At 38.9% G+C, this 14,987-nt stretch overlaps 1 long non-coding RNA gene across 1 annotated transcript in view; it reads left to right on the top strand.

Annotated features, from left to right (window-relative positions):
• The window catches only part of LOC124551299, a 29,550-nt gene extending 17,202 nt beyond the window's left edge, over positions 1-12,348 (top strand). The window contains exon 3 of the long non-coding RNA XR_006967804.1: positions 12,114-12,348. This is a non-coding gene — a long non-coding RNA (uncharacterized LOC124551299). The remainder of the gene's footprint in view (positions 1-12,113) is intronic.
• The last annotated feature ends 2,639 nt before the right edge of the window (positions 12,349-14,987 follow it).

Genomic DNA, 14,987 nt, shown 5'->3' with positions numbered 1-14,987 from the left:
TGTCGTCGAGTTGTTCTTTTATGATACGCACATTGGTCGACACTTCCCCATAATAAATTGTGGGACGTGAAAGCTCTTCCTTGTGCTTGGACCTCTTCCTCCCGAACGCGTCGTCAGGAGGAGGTAATTTTAACTAGACTCTGGATAGGGCGCTGTCTTTTTAGCCATCTACATCTTTTAAGCGGCGATCCTCCCCCACTCTGTCCCCACTGCTCTCAGCTGTGGACGGTAAGACACCTTTTACTAGAGTGCCCCTATTTTACTCCGTTACGCGCCCGTCTCCAGCTGTCGCCTGATATATCGTCAATTTTAGCAGATGACACGCGCTCGGCCGATCGCGTTCTCGAGTTTATTAGTGTCAGTGAACTGACGTTAGTCATTTGAAGCTTTTTTTGGGGACCATCAACCCCTTTCTGTAGTGGATTTTTAAGCCTTCTTTCTGCTTTTAGTTTCTCCAATTTTTTGAATTTCGTTCCCGTTTCTGCTGTTTTCCATTTTCGGTTTCTATTGTTTCCTAGGTCACGGACCGGGCGCTAATGACCATAGCAGTTTTGCGCCCTAAAACCAAAACAAAACAAAAACAAAATGCCTACAGAAATCGGCCACCTTTTTATAGTTCTGTGTGTTATTAAATATTATTCATGTACTATAATAGTGAAATTTGTTAGTACTGCTGCTACTGCTACTGCTACTTCTGTTTCATCTGTTTCATTCCATGCATACTGTATAGTGTAGTGTAAAACTTCAACAGTAGAACATCTGTATTTCTATCCATATATTGGTTACCCCCACCCCTGCTGGGGCTGGTGCAGAAAACCTAGTCATTCAGATTTTTGTGTTTCTTGGTTCTTTCTCCTCCTTCCCCAATTTCCTGTCATGTGCTCTGTGAATGACAGTGCTTTTTCTGGTGGGATCAGTGATGCCTTCTTCTGCAGGTCTAATAATGAGTCTCCTTCATTTTCCTAAGTCAGTGATTGTTGTCGTGGGAATATTGATTACCGTTTCTTTAATTGTTGACAGTGGGATTGGTCTGTGTTTCTTTTCTTGGACAGATTAAACTATCTGGCATTTCTTTGCACAGAATGGTATTTCAAATCCTTCCTGTGCTGGACATGTTCCATGAAATGTTCCTTTTCTGAGCTTGTAGCTCCAGGAAAGAACATAGCTACATATATTCTTGAACTTTCTGTTTGTACTTTCAGTCTTTATTTACACACCAGGCTTCATTTAGACCATGCCTCTGTGGTATGCTTCCAAGAAAAAACACTTGCTGCATGTGGAATTCTTTCTGAAGTTCCTTTTACACCCTGTTTGCATTGTTGTTTGGAGTTTTATAGATATCTTTTGCTCTTCCATTAATGATCATTGAATGCTTTTCATCCCTGTCTCACATGTTTTAGTGTTTCCTGTAGAGGGATGCCAAGCTTGTTAATGCCAATTACCTTGTATTTGATTTTCAATGTAGCCCTAACACTTGCAGAGCCTCTTACATAGATATCTGAAACTATTTAATATTGTCCCTTCTTATCCATATTTGGTGATGCATTTTGCTGATACATGATATTTTCTTGATTGTGTGCCGGCTGGGGAACTCGCCATGTAAAATGTAGAGTAACGCATCATTCTTGGTACCTCTATGGTGATGTGGAAATCCAAGTGGTGTTAATAAGGTAAATAATTTGTGTACATGTTTCTCTTCACCTTCATTGTTCACGTCTTTATCCTACTATGTGTAACTAACAAGCCTCAACTGAAATACATAGCTAATTTTCAGTATTAACTGGACTGAGTATTTTGTAGTGACAGTGGCTTCACTGCTGTTGAAAGGTGTAAGTATCCACTGAAGTCCCATAAAAAAGTGTATTGTGAACACTGTAACACATTGTCCGTTGTCATTGAAGGTCTAAACACTGTACTGCAACATTGTTCTATAAATTGATCTCATCTTTTAGTCAGATGATGCCATAAATTGTCCTCAACTAAATTGAGTACTGCCTCACTAGCTGTTAAATTTATTCATAAAACTTTCACCGTTCTCCAGTAACATTGATCCAAAACTGTTACTTACACATTCATAAAGTTAATGAGATTTCAGCCTGTGTAATTTTTTTTTTTTTTTCATCTGCTTCAGTGAATACTTGCATATCAAGATGGAATATGTAGGAGACGAGATACTGGCAGAAGTAAAGCTGTGAGACCGGGCGTGAGTCGTGCTTCGGTAGCTCAGATGGTAGAGCACTTGCCCACGAAAGGCAAAGGTCCCGAGTTCGAGTCTTGGTCCGGCACACAGTTTTAATCTGCCAGGAAGTTTCCAAATTAACTTGGTTATCAGAAACTACATGTGGGGTTCAGTGTGTAATAGTACTGTGCAAGCTCACTAATTTCTCCTTTTTCATGGTTGTGGTGACAGACCAATCCACAGTTCAGACCCAGGTATGGATAAGTTTGAAAGGTGAAAAAATTGTTGCACAGGCAACAAATCTGATATGGAAATAATGATTGTGGTTATAAATTGCAAATTGGTTTGTAACATAGCTTGATGTCTACATTTATGCCATATCCAATACACTGTTCATTATAAAATCTGAAACTGCCAGGTGAATAGAGAAAACCTTCATAGAGTATAGGAAGAGTTCCCGAGAAGTATTTTGGCGGATGTACATACGTCATCCATAAACTCAAGGAGGGGTTGGCAATCACTTTCAACCCCATGTAGGAAGAAATTGCCATTTATTTAAGGGCAATTTGTTAATAACATTAAATTCAGTGTAACATGGTTAATACCCTCTGCAACAACAGAAATTTTAGGTACCGTAATACTAGGACCATTTTTTTCACTTTTGCTGTTTCTGCTTCAAATGCACAGTCAGATGAATGCATTGGCGCAATAACCATATAAGTTAAATTTTTCATATTTTCAAATAAAACACTAATTCCTGCAATAGAAGAACTTCATTAACTGGTGTTGTCTTCATCCAACCTTATTTAGACTACCAATACAGTTATAATTCCCTATTTAATGAATTGAAGAAATTGGACTAGTATCGCTTCTGCGCCAAAAAGTTCTTTTTAATGTTCAAAAATTAAAGTAACTAAAACAAACAACTATTGCCACATGAAAGATTACTGAATATTATGAGCAGAATTGCTACGCTAGTGAATCATAAGTACGTATGGTACACAAGTTCATTATGCTTCTCTAAGTGGCATCTGTAACTGTTGTCACAGATGACATTGTCATAAAATCCATGTCTGATGCTGGCAAGTTCTTGTCCAGCCTCGTGATCTGTTTGTTTGTCTGATTTAACTAGCAGAGGCACTTCCTAAACTTCCTTCTCAGTTGTTGACTTTCAACTAGAAGATTAATATTGAAATCACCACAAAGAATAATCAGTTTCTTTTTGTAAAATGTATTTAGCAACAATTCTAATTTATCAAAGACTTCTATGTTTCCAGATAGTGAACTATACACTGTTATGACTGACTTTTTTCATCAGGCCATATAGCTGGACAGCACCTGCTTCAAAAAACTTTTCAATACATAAGTTCTCTACTTCACATCTCTTTTTAAATTCTAACTCTCGTGTAATTACCGACTCCATCACCTTTTGCAATTTTCCTACTATAATGATTTGCCAGTTTAAATGGATTAATATGAATACTAATAAATCATGGTCCTTACAGCAATGTTCAGTAATACACAAGACATCAGGTTGGGTGTTACTCACTGCTATTTCAATTTCACAATATTTGTTCTTGATGCATTGCACATTTAGAGTCATAATCATTAGAACAGGGGAGTGAGCACCAATGGTATTTCTCCTTTCGTTTAGCACTGTTATCTTGGAGTTTTCATTATGGCCGGATACCAAAAATCCTGTTGTACCACAGGTTTCTGGTTTCTGTTGCTTTTCCTACTGGAAGTTGTGACCACACATAAACAATTCAACTAGAATAACAAACACCTCCAATAGCCTCATAGATGACATTTTCTCAGATATGTCAGCAACTGACATAGAGGTAACAAACAGATTTAGGATTGTCTGATCACAATGCTCTCACCATAGAAATCCCTTTAAGGTCAAAGGGAGATCAAGGTGTAAATAATATTTACAAAAGAAACTTCTCTGTGGACAGCTGTCATCAGTTCATAAGTATCTTAGAAAATAAAATTTGGTTAGATGTTACGAAACAAACAAGTACAGATGAGGCATATTGTATATTTGCATTGATTTATATAATGAACTTTGAGATGTGTTTCCCAAAGAAACTGACCAGAATCAAGTCTACTGGACACATAGTCAAGTTCTTGGATGCCTCTTGGCATTAAGAAATCATGTTAAAACATGAAAAAAACTGAATTCAGAGTTGAGGGAGTGTACAGATACTGATTTTATAGAATATGTAAAAAGGTATAGGAAAATATACTGCGGAGTAATTGCAAATGCAAAGTTGCTAAGTAATGATATGGAAATAAAACAGTCCAGAAATAAAACTAAAACACCATGGGAAATTGTGAGAAAAGAGACCACGGTGCCTATCAAAGACAAGGAAATTATTCTAAAAGATGAGGAGAATGAAATGGTAGACAAATACGCCATGTCTAATTATATAAATTACTTTTTATATGTACCCCAGACATTAAGCAGGAATTTTGGGGAGCAGATTAAGATGGAAGCACCCAAGGCAACCAGCAGCATGGTGGCAGTTCGAACAAACGAAAAGGATGTTTTAAAAGTGATTAAAAGTCTCAAGTCCAAGATGTCTGCTGGAGTAGATGAGGTGCCAATAATACTAGCAAAGAAAACAGCTAATCAAATAGCGAAACCATTGGCGCACATAGCAAACGTGTCAATGGCTCTGGGCGTGTTTCCACAGAAGCTGAAAATTTCTAAAGTCATTCCCCTGTTGAAAAAGGGTGATAAGCTTAAAATAGAAAACTACAGACCTGTCTCACTTCTCCCAACTTTCTCTAAGGTTTTAGAGGTACCAATGAAATAGTCACACATTATCTTAATATCCACAATCTGATAAACAGTAATCAGCATGGATTTCAAGCTGGAAGTAGTACTGAAACAGCTGTACTGGAATACACAAAAGAAATAATCACTAAATTGGAAGAGGGAAAAAGTGTACTTGGGATAAATCTAGATTTGTCAAAAGCCTTTGACACTGTTGACCATGCCATACTTTTGGAAAACCTTGAAGCTATAGGTATCAGAGGACCACTAAAAAGTGGTTTGAGTCTTATCTGGAAAAGAGGATGCAGGTGGTTGAAATTACAGCACCAAATATTAATCAAAAAATTAAACTAAGATCAGATCCAAGGGAGGTCACAGTAGGAGTACCCCAAGGAAGTGTATTGCCCCTTGCTGTTCCTCATTTACATTAATTATATTCAGGTGTCAGAGAGAAAAGTTAGAATCATGTTATTTGCTGATGATACTAGTTTAATAGTTAGTGATATGAAGCAGTCATTGCACAGTTCTGTGGACCATGTCCTACAAGATATATAAAAATGGTTTAGTGCTAACAAGCTAACACTGAATGCAAAAAAACTAATTATGTGCAATATGGAAAAATAAATGAACATGACGACCTAAATCCCACCATGGAGGGCAAACAACTTGAAAGAGTACAGTGTGCAAAATTCCTGGGTGTGCACATTGATGAGAACTGGAAGGACCATGAGATGAGCTTAGCACTAAAACTAAATTCAGCATGTTTTGTACTTAGAATAATTTCAAGAGTTGCAGTAATGACTGTACCAGATTAGTATATTTTGGCTATTTTCAGTCCATTGCATCCTATGGGATAGTATTCTGGGGAAAAACAAATTGCCGTCTACATGAGGTTTTCAAATTACAAAAATGCACTATTCGGATAATGACCCAGAGCCCACCTCAAACACATTGTAGGCCCCTTCTTAAAGCATTGAAAATTTTAACAATTCCATCATTATACATTCTAAAATATCTGTTTGTGATGAAAAGAAATCAGGACAAAATGAAAACCAATACAGACTACCATAATTGCGATACACGGCAATGTAAAGATCTCTACATACGAGCTGTAGCAAGGACCTGGAGTTAGAAACGTGTATGTAATCAAGGCATCAAACTTTTTAATGCACTACAAAACATATCAAAAGGCTGGAAAACGAGGATAAATTTAAAACTGTTATAAAGAACCACATGCTTGAAAAATGTTATTACAGCATAAGTGAACGTCTCTGCGCAACTGTATAAGAATATGACTGTATAAAAATATAACTTAATGTGAGAAATAAAATGACATCAGTGAATATGTCTGTCAAGCACATAAGAAATAATGTTATAAAGACACTTATTAGTTGTATATTGTATTAAACATAAAATGGATTCATATGAATTCAGCACAGATAAAAATTTTGTAAAGATATTATATAGTTGTTAAAATGTACCCTGACAAATCCTATATCACAAATGTGATCATTGGGATGATAATAAATGAATAAATAAATAAAATAGACAGGATGTCATAATGAAGCACTACAGCAAACTAGAAGCAACTTTGCAATGGAGTACTGACAGAACCTTTATTTTGGAGAAGTAAACTTCTCGTTATCAGCTATCTTAGTGTTCAGCTGATACAGCACTTTTGAGGGAGACGAGAAGTGTAAAACTACATCTTGTGTAACATCAACCACAGTGAACTCTTTGGATGTATTTCACATGCCAGAATGGCTATTGTTCGTTGCAGTGACAGGGCAAGCTATTGACATGTCTGGTTCTTGCCCCAAAGACCCAGTGTCAAAAACTCAATTCCCTGTGCTACTTGGAATTGGTTACATGGAGAGGTCTCAATCTTGCACGTGTGATGGAGCGATTTTCCAACAATGTAGTGGTACTAAAATCGTATTTTTGGCCAAAACTGCACATTCCTGGCTAATGCACCAATGCCTTCATGAAAAGGGAAACAGTCAAATTTCAGAGGCAAGTGCTACTAAGGTCTGAATACATTACGTTTATAACAGGTTGCAAAGATAGGTACCAAGAAACAGTTTGAAAGCCCTTTTAGTTGATGTAAGCAAATTGTAATTAAAAGGTATGGTATGGTACTCAAATAGTGATGTATACAGTCATAATTTGCTAAATGCTAATTATTAAGCATATTATACTACTTCAACTCTTGCGATACAAACTTGACTGGAACCATAAAATTTATGTTGTGTACGGATCCAATGGAAATAAATAAATCAAATAAGCTACTGTGTCTGCCAAGAGAAGAAATGCTCCTGAAAGCAGCATTGGTATCTTTGTCTGTCTGAGTAAATAATTTTGGTGACAGGATCCAGATGCATTGCAGTCAAGAAGCTAGGTGCAGCTGTATGTACACACTCTTTGTGATTCCCCCAGGGTGTCCACAACTCTTTTGTGGATACGTGCATAGCGAGCACGGGACCCCGATCTAATGTGGCCCTTCTTCCTTTCCGGGCTGCATACCTTCCTTTTCTGCATCCTTCTCCATCCCCCATCTTCGCACCCCCCCCCCCCCCCCCCCTCACCACCGCCTCTTTCCTTCCCTTTCTCCCCCCTCTGGGAGTATATTTTGTGCATATGTCCGGAGACGCTTTCTCTGCTGGCAAGTCTTTGTCCTTACTTTGTCCTTCTCTTTTCCTTACCTCTTCTCTTTACCCTCTTCTCTGCTGCGGCATTTGAGACCTTTCTTTTTCATTTCCCATTCTTTGTTTTTCCTTTTCTCTTTTTTCCTCCCTGTGCGTGTCTGAAGGCCGACCCACGCATTCGTAGCCGGTGACAGGGTAACGCGTAATTCCCCGCCCCGGGTAGACAGGTAGGACACATACGTACCCCCTGGTATGGTCAGGCCCAGGGATGAGTGATTACCCAAGCTGATACCTTCCGAAAGTGCCGATTGGTCCCTCCGTCCGTTTCTCAGGAGGTGTGACCTGAGGTGTGAACAATCACCTAAAGCGGTAGTGCCCTCAGAGAGGGTTCCCACAAGGGAGGAGCATACCATCAGATATGCCGGTAATCATGGGGGATACTTCCGCAATGGTTTCCTCATCATCTACTACGTCTGCTCACAAGCGTAAGCTCAACGAGTCTCAGCCACAGACAGTTCTTCCATCGTTGCCACAGTTCCTTGTTGTCTCTCGGTCTGACGAAGGTCTCAACTTCTCCACAGTCAACCCTTTCATTATTCAGAAAGGTGTCGACAAAATTGCAGGTCCTGTAAAGTCTTGTTCCAGATTATGAAATGACACCTTGTTGTTAGAAACAGTCAGTGCCCTCCAGGCACAAAAATTGCTGTGTACTTCACTGCTACACATTTCCCCTGTCCGGAAGTGCACCACACTTCAAATTCATCACGTGGGGTCGTTTATACATGCTCCGTCAACAGATTGTCCGATGAGGAAATTCAACACTACCTGTCTGACCAGGGCGTAACGGCTGTTCATAGTTATGGAAAGGGTTGACACGAACATCATTCCAACCCGTACTGTCTTCTTGACATTTGACAAAGTTCAACTCCCATCGCAAATCAAAGTGGGCTATGAGATAATTTCCCTTCGCCCTTACATCCTAAACCCTACGCGTTGCTATCGGTGCCAGCGGTTCAATCACACCAGCCAGTCCTGTTCCAATCCGGCCAAATGTGTTACGTGTGGCAAGGATGCCCATGAGGGTGCTTGTCCACCTCCATCCCCTCATTGCATCAACTGTATTGGTGACCATGCTGCTTTCTCTAGAGATTGCATCATTTTTATAGACGAAAAGCTCATTCAGGAAATCAGAGTGAAGGAAAAGGTGTCTACCTTTGCTGCTCAAAAATTATTCGCCAGTCAAAAGCCTACTGTGCCTCAGACAGGAAAACACAACACTGTCCTTGTTCTCCTCGGCCAACAAAGGAAGCGGCCACGCAGACTTGTGATCACACCTTTAGTGCCACGGTCGTCAGATCGGCCAGCGCAGACATTGCCCGTTCAACCTCCCCACTTTCGCCTGCTCACTCTATGGTTCACCCTTCATCGGGTTCTGCTAAATCTCGAGCCCAAAAGTGAGACACCAAGACTTCCAAAAAAGAACATACTCGTGAAGATTTTTTACGTACCCCAACTTCACAACCATCGGTTCCTCCTTCATTTAAACATCATGTTTCCAAGAAGGCTAATAAGAAACCCAGTTCCTCTCCTTCCCCGCAGCGGTGTGTTTCATCTACAGCACCACCTGGTGGTAACCACCCTCGGCCGTCTTCTGTGTCGCCGAGGCGCACTGCTGGCGGCCGATCGCTGGTGGCAGGAACTGCTCCTGAACACCCTATGGATCAGGATCTTCTGCCTTCGGCTGAGTGCCATTCCACGCTGTCAGTCGCAAGCTCTGAGCAGTCGTTGAGTTGACGGCAACCTTGGTCACATTCTTCCATTTTCTGTCCACTCTATGTCCATTATCCATTGTAATATCTGCGGCATTCGAGCCAATCAGGATGAATTGACGATCCTACTCGCCGGTCATCTTCTGTCTTCAGGAAACAAAGCTGCGTCCCCACGACTGCTTTGTTTCACCCCATTTTCAGTCCATCCGATTTGATCTCCCCTCTGTTGAAGGCACTCCAGCACATGGAGGACTTATGATTCTTTTCCATTATCACCCAATCCCCTTAAACACTTCCTTCCAAGCAGTCACTGTCCGTCTTTTCCTTTCTGGATACACCTTCTTCTCTCTTTGTACTGTATACATTCCATCATCCACACCAATGGCACGAGCTGATCTCCTTCATCTTCTTGGTCAGCTTCCACCTCCCTATTTGCTGGTTGGGGACTTCAATGCCCATCACCCACTTTGGGGATCTCCACATCCTTCTCCGTGTGGCTCATTATTGATAGATGTCTTCCACCAAACGGGTCTTGTTTGCCTCAACACTGGGGACCATTTTTGTCTGCCTCCACGACAAATTTCTCTCATTTGGACCTTTCGGTCGGTACTGTTCCGCTAGCTCGCCGCTTCGAGTGGTTCGCCCTTGATCCGTCTACAGCTGTCGCATGATGTATCTTCCATTTTAGCAGATGACACGTGCTCAGCTGATCGCGTTTATTAGTGCCAGTGACATGATGTCAGTCATTTGAAGCTGTTTTCGGGGACAATCAACCGCCTTCTATAGTGGTTTTTTAAGCTTTCCATTTATTTTTAGTTTCTCCAATTTTTTGAGTTTCGTTCCCATTTCTGCCTTTTCCTAAGTAACAGACTGGGCGCTAATGACCATAGCAGTTTTGCGCCCTAAAACCATAACAAGTGAAGACCTTACTTGTCTCTCTTTCTTGTGCCTATCTGTGACTCATCTCTACTATAAGGTGAGTAGCAACATCTTTTTCATAAAATTGTCAATAAACCATCCTGGATTTTGCATTGTTAAATACAGATCAGCAGCTCATTACCTCAAAAATACTTTCTGGCTCATCTTGATAAATGGTAGGAGTAGGCAAGAGGCATGTCAGTCTTTACAAAAGAAACATTATCTGCTCTGAAGTTGCCTATATGTTCCAATCTTGTGATTACAAATATTGTGTATGTGTAATCCATTTAGCCTGGAAAATTTCACACTGATCTTCTTGAAGACCACTTTGGAAAGCAGAGAATTGGCTGGGTCACATTGACATGTATCGATCAGGCTAATACTTTTAGCGCAGAGAAACTGATTTTCTACATTTTTGAAGATATTAAATAAATCTGTGATGGGTAGACCAACCAAAGTAAATTATTTCTGTGTTTCATAACCATAGAAGGGATACTCACTATTTTCTCACTGTTCTGCCTCTCCCTGTGAATCAGATTCTGACACTAATGGTGTTAGCAGCTACTTAACATTGATCATGTACCCTAGTGGCTGCAAGAAAACTGAAATGCAATGTGTGCTAGAATAGTCTAGTTTTTCACAGAATCATGAATTATGAGGAGTTTGTTAGGCATATATGGTATGGAGATAGAAGTGGCCTACTTGACATAAGGCCATTTGTCATTAAGGTTGTCAGCTATATCACTTCTTCAAACTTGTTCATCTTTAATCTGAAAAAAGCATATTGCAGGATTATAACCAAACACAAGTGCTGAGGGTTTGATATTGTGTATTTTGTCATCAAATTTTGAGCAGCCTAATTTGTGTGACAATCAAATGATTGAAAACATTCTGAAAATTATTCTATGTTGCAACAAATTTCTTACTGGTGTAATAAAAAATACACACCAGGCATTCAGTCAAAAGGTAGCTAGAGGAAAAAGCTGGAAACTTTAAAAAAGTGACAATCCTTTTTAATATGCCTATTCCAGTAGCATTGCTACAGAACTGAAACTTTCAGTATCAGTGCAGCAAACTGCGATGTGAAGAAAGCAGATTGTGGAAAGGATCAGTTTGCATGATTGGTTGTCTTATAGTACTGTGTTGTGAATAATTTTCTAGTTTTGACTTTACTCATTCATACATAAATACAACAACTCCGAAGACGAATACATCTTTGTTTTTCTTCTGTTTGTTCCTATACCATTTGACTGATTGCAGTGAAGCTGAAAAGCTTTAACACTTTGGGTCCTGAGCCGTTGCGCGTGGATGTGTATCATAAAGACTGGCTGATTTTAACGTATTTTAAACTACTACAACTCACGAAATGTTTCAGGTATAGCAATAAAATTACTCTTATTGAAAAACCTAGACTTTCTTGTTTAAAACCATATATAATACCTTTCTCTTGAATTAATACATACTTTTGACAACCATTATTATTATAATATTGTTTTTGAGAAAAGGAAAAATTGGTCAAAGGTATATTCATTGTATTTTCTAGAAAGAAATTTTTTTATTTTACACAAAAATTGTAATTTTGATGGATACAGTATGTCTCATCTACAGTAACCTCCTGTAACTATTTTAGGATGCAATTTTGCTCTTTGTGTGGTGAATTTTGAAGCACGGCATTTTGCACAATGCTACTTTATATTCACTACACTTGTAGCTTGTGTCTTTGTGCCACACTTTTCCAGTCAGTTTTTTCCTCTCAGAGAACACACTACACATTGTGTTTGTTTCTGTTTCTTACCTACTTCTGTCTCAATCTTTTCCAGGAAATGATTTCCAGTTGATAGTCCTGAGAGTCCAGATGGACCAGGTCGGGGTTAAAGATCTTAGCTTTGTGCAAGATCTGCACAGATAACTGTCATGAAGTGAGATGTTGTGAGGCATTTTCCAGTAACTTTATTGTATAATATGCAGGAATTTACAATCGCAATTAGTATAACGTGGAATGCCAACTTTCTCCACCACTTCGCCGTGTCGACGCTACTGAGACCGCCTGGGAAAAAACCGCCGCTCACAAAACCCGACAAATAAAAAGGGAAGCACACCCTTCCACAGCATGCCCGCACCATCTAGTGACCAATACTCGAACTACAGTCCATGCAGCACCTCCACAAAAGTGGGAGCCATAAGAACACACAAAGGAAGGAAGGGGAAGAACGAGAACATGCGCTCGTAAAATCATGGGCGCCGGACTTTCGGGCAGGCCGTGCACTCCCATATTTTTACGGGTGTTGGCACCTAAGTGTTAATGAGTTGAGCTCATGCCTTCAAAAGTTTGTCAGGATAACAATGTGTAGGTACATGGTGAAAGATGTCCTGGATGTGGTAAAGTTAGAATTTATTAAAGAACAAAAAAATAAAGCGGCGATCATAACAGAAGCAAGGACTGACTATGTATGTGATCAAAGCCGTGGTCAGTAAGGAGCATACAAATGAACAAAAAACATCATTCAATTTTCTTTGTACATTCTTTGTTTCACTCTCTCATATGCAGGACTGCTTCAATGTGTTGCTCGAAGTAAGATTTGCAACGAGTGCTTTGTATTATATGTGATTCTGAATAAGAGAAGACTTAATAACAGCATTAAATATTTTTATTGAAGTGAAGTGGAGTGAAGATGGGAGGATTTCCTTCATCTTGAGAGGCACTGGTGTCCTTGGAGTCAACTGCCTGCATCTACAATTGAAATATGAGAGGAAGTCCACGGTCCTATTTTGTAAGATAAACATAAGTATAAGAGCTTTCCGAAGATGACATAATAAAAATAAATAAATAAAAAAAGGATGCAAGGTAAAGTGAAGGAAGACTAGCACAGTTTCGTACACACAGATCATTCACTGATAATGCAATTGCACTATCCATTAATTTTTTTCCCTTTATATTACTGTTATAATAAAACTAGTGAGATAAGTACCACTAATTCAGCCTACCAGTTGTAAGTAGGGTTTGTTAACTATTGTTATAGAAAGAGATTTCTGTGACATTGTTATTACTCATAAAAACTAATCATCTGTATTACCTGTTTACATGAATCACAATGGGGAGCAAGTAAAGCAAAAAGGAAGAAAATTTTGGAGAGAAATAAAAATTGGACCCAGGTTACATGAAATTTTCCAGAGTAAGCAGTTTTGTTCGGCGCAGCAAAGATAGGATGGCTTTGCAAGTTGCTTCTATGCTTAGGCTTGGTAGTGCCACTTTTGATGTAGATACATAGCTTTTCCTTATTATTCCCTTTCTTGAATTTTATTGTGGAAAATGTACCGGAATTTTCCAGTGTGATACACGTTGTCAGTAAAACATAAAGAATTGTGACAGAATAGTTTGCATATCATAATAGATGTAAAACAGGCTTTGACATCTTGTAAATTACAATTAAGTGTTATAATTAGCGTAGAAATTTCAGAAATTTTGTGAAATTTTTATTTTTGCATATTCATAGATGGCAGAAAAATGTGTCCATTGTTGATAGCAACAGAGAAAACGCAATCAGTGCGATGGTATAGAACAATTGAAGTTCAGGTGCCATGCATGTCTACCGCAAAAAGTTTAAGTAGGTCAGAGATGGGTTTCCCAGATGTGACAAATGATAATGGTGCTCCACAGCAGAATAACCTTGACGACACAATGTTTACAATTGACAAGACAATGTCATGCAGCTTCCAGAGTGACATACTGCTTACGAATGAAACAGAACAATACATATATAAATCTGGACAACACATTACAAAGCTGACAGTAACCACAGTAGTAAAACTGATGGACTGCTATGACAGTTATTACCTAACATAAACATGAAATTAGATAATGTGTACACCAATTTCAGTGATACGGGACAAGATCCGAATGCTGAAGTTGATAATTTGACACAAGATATGAACACAGTGAAACAGCAACAAAAGTGTTACACAAAATCTAAATACAATGCAACAAGAATAAAAACAAGTATTTGTGAGTCACAATCCCACAGAAGTTCAATGACTTCGCCAAGAATTTTCACACTGATGAAATATTGAATGATACGAAAAACAAGCAAACCTTGAAGTACTGTCTGAAGTTAACAACAACATTACGGAGTTGAAAGAGAAGGTAGATTCTTTTAATGACCATCATGCTAGTAGAGCAACAGATAAAGAAAATTGCAGATGTGAAGACAAATATCGAAGCAACACAAAATGAGTTGTGTTAGACAGTAAAAAAGTTACCCATGTTGTTCAACAAAATAAACAAACTATGAAGGTATACCTCCAGCTTATAACGTTCTTAACTACTTGTAATAATGGGGTTGTTCATAGTTACTCATGATCTGCCGCAGTAGACATCCTGAGTACCTTGACAGTAACTGTAAATTAACTACTGGAGAATTAATTTAGTTCAGTCTTGTGTTAAGTTTAATCATTTTCATTATACTTTCAAAACAAAATCAAAGTATTACTGCATTTGCCTACAATACAAAAGGAACAGCTACATGCTCATTGCTCAAAAACCAAAACCAGACTGATTTACATTGCCAACATGGCTGTAACTATTTATACTTTCTTAACAATCCCAAACAATCCTTGGCATTGTTTAGAATGATTATTTGATTAATTAACAAATAAAACTCTCATCCTAAAACAAATGACACATTTCAATGATTGCC

This window comes from Schistocerca americana, chromosome 9 (assembly GCF_021461395.2).
Source record: "Schistocerca americana isolate TAMUIC-IGC-003095 chromosome 9, iqSchAmer2.1, whole genome shotgun sequence".
Taxonomy (NCBI): domain Eukaryota; kingdom Metazoa; phylum Arthropoda; class Insecta; order Orthoptera; family Acrididae; genus Schistocerca; species Schistocerca americana.
The sequence above is the reverse complement of the archived record's forward strand: the minus strand, read 5'-3'. Positions and strand labels throughout refer to the sequence as shown.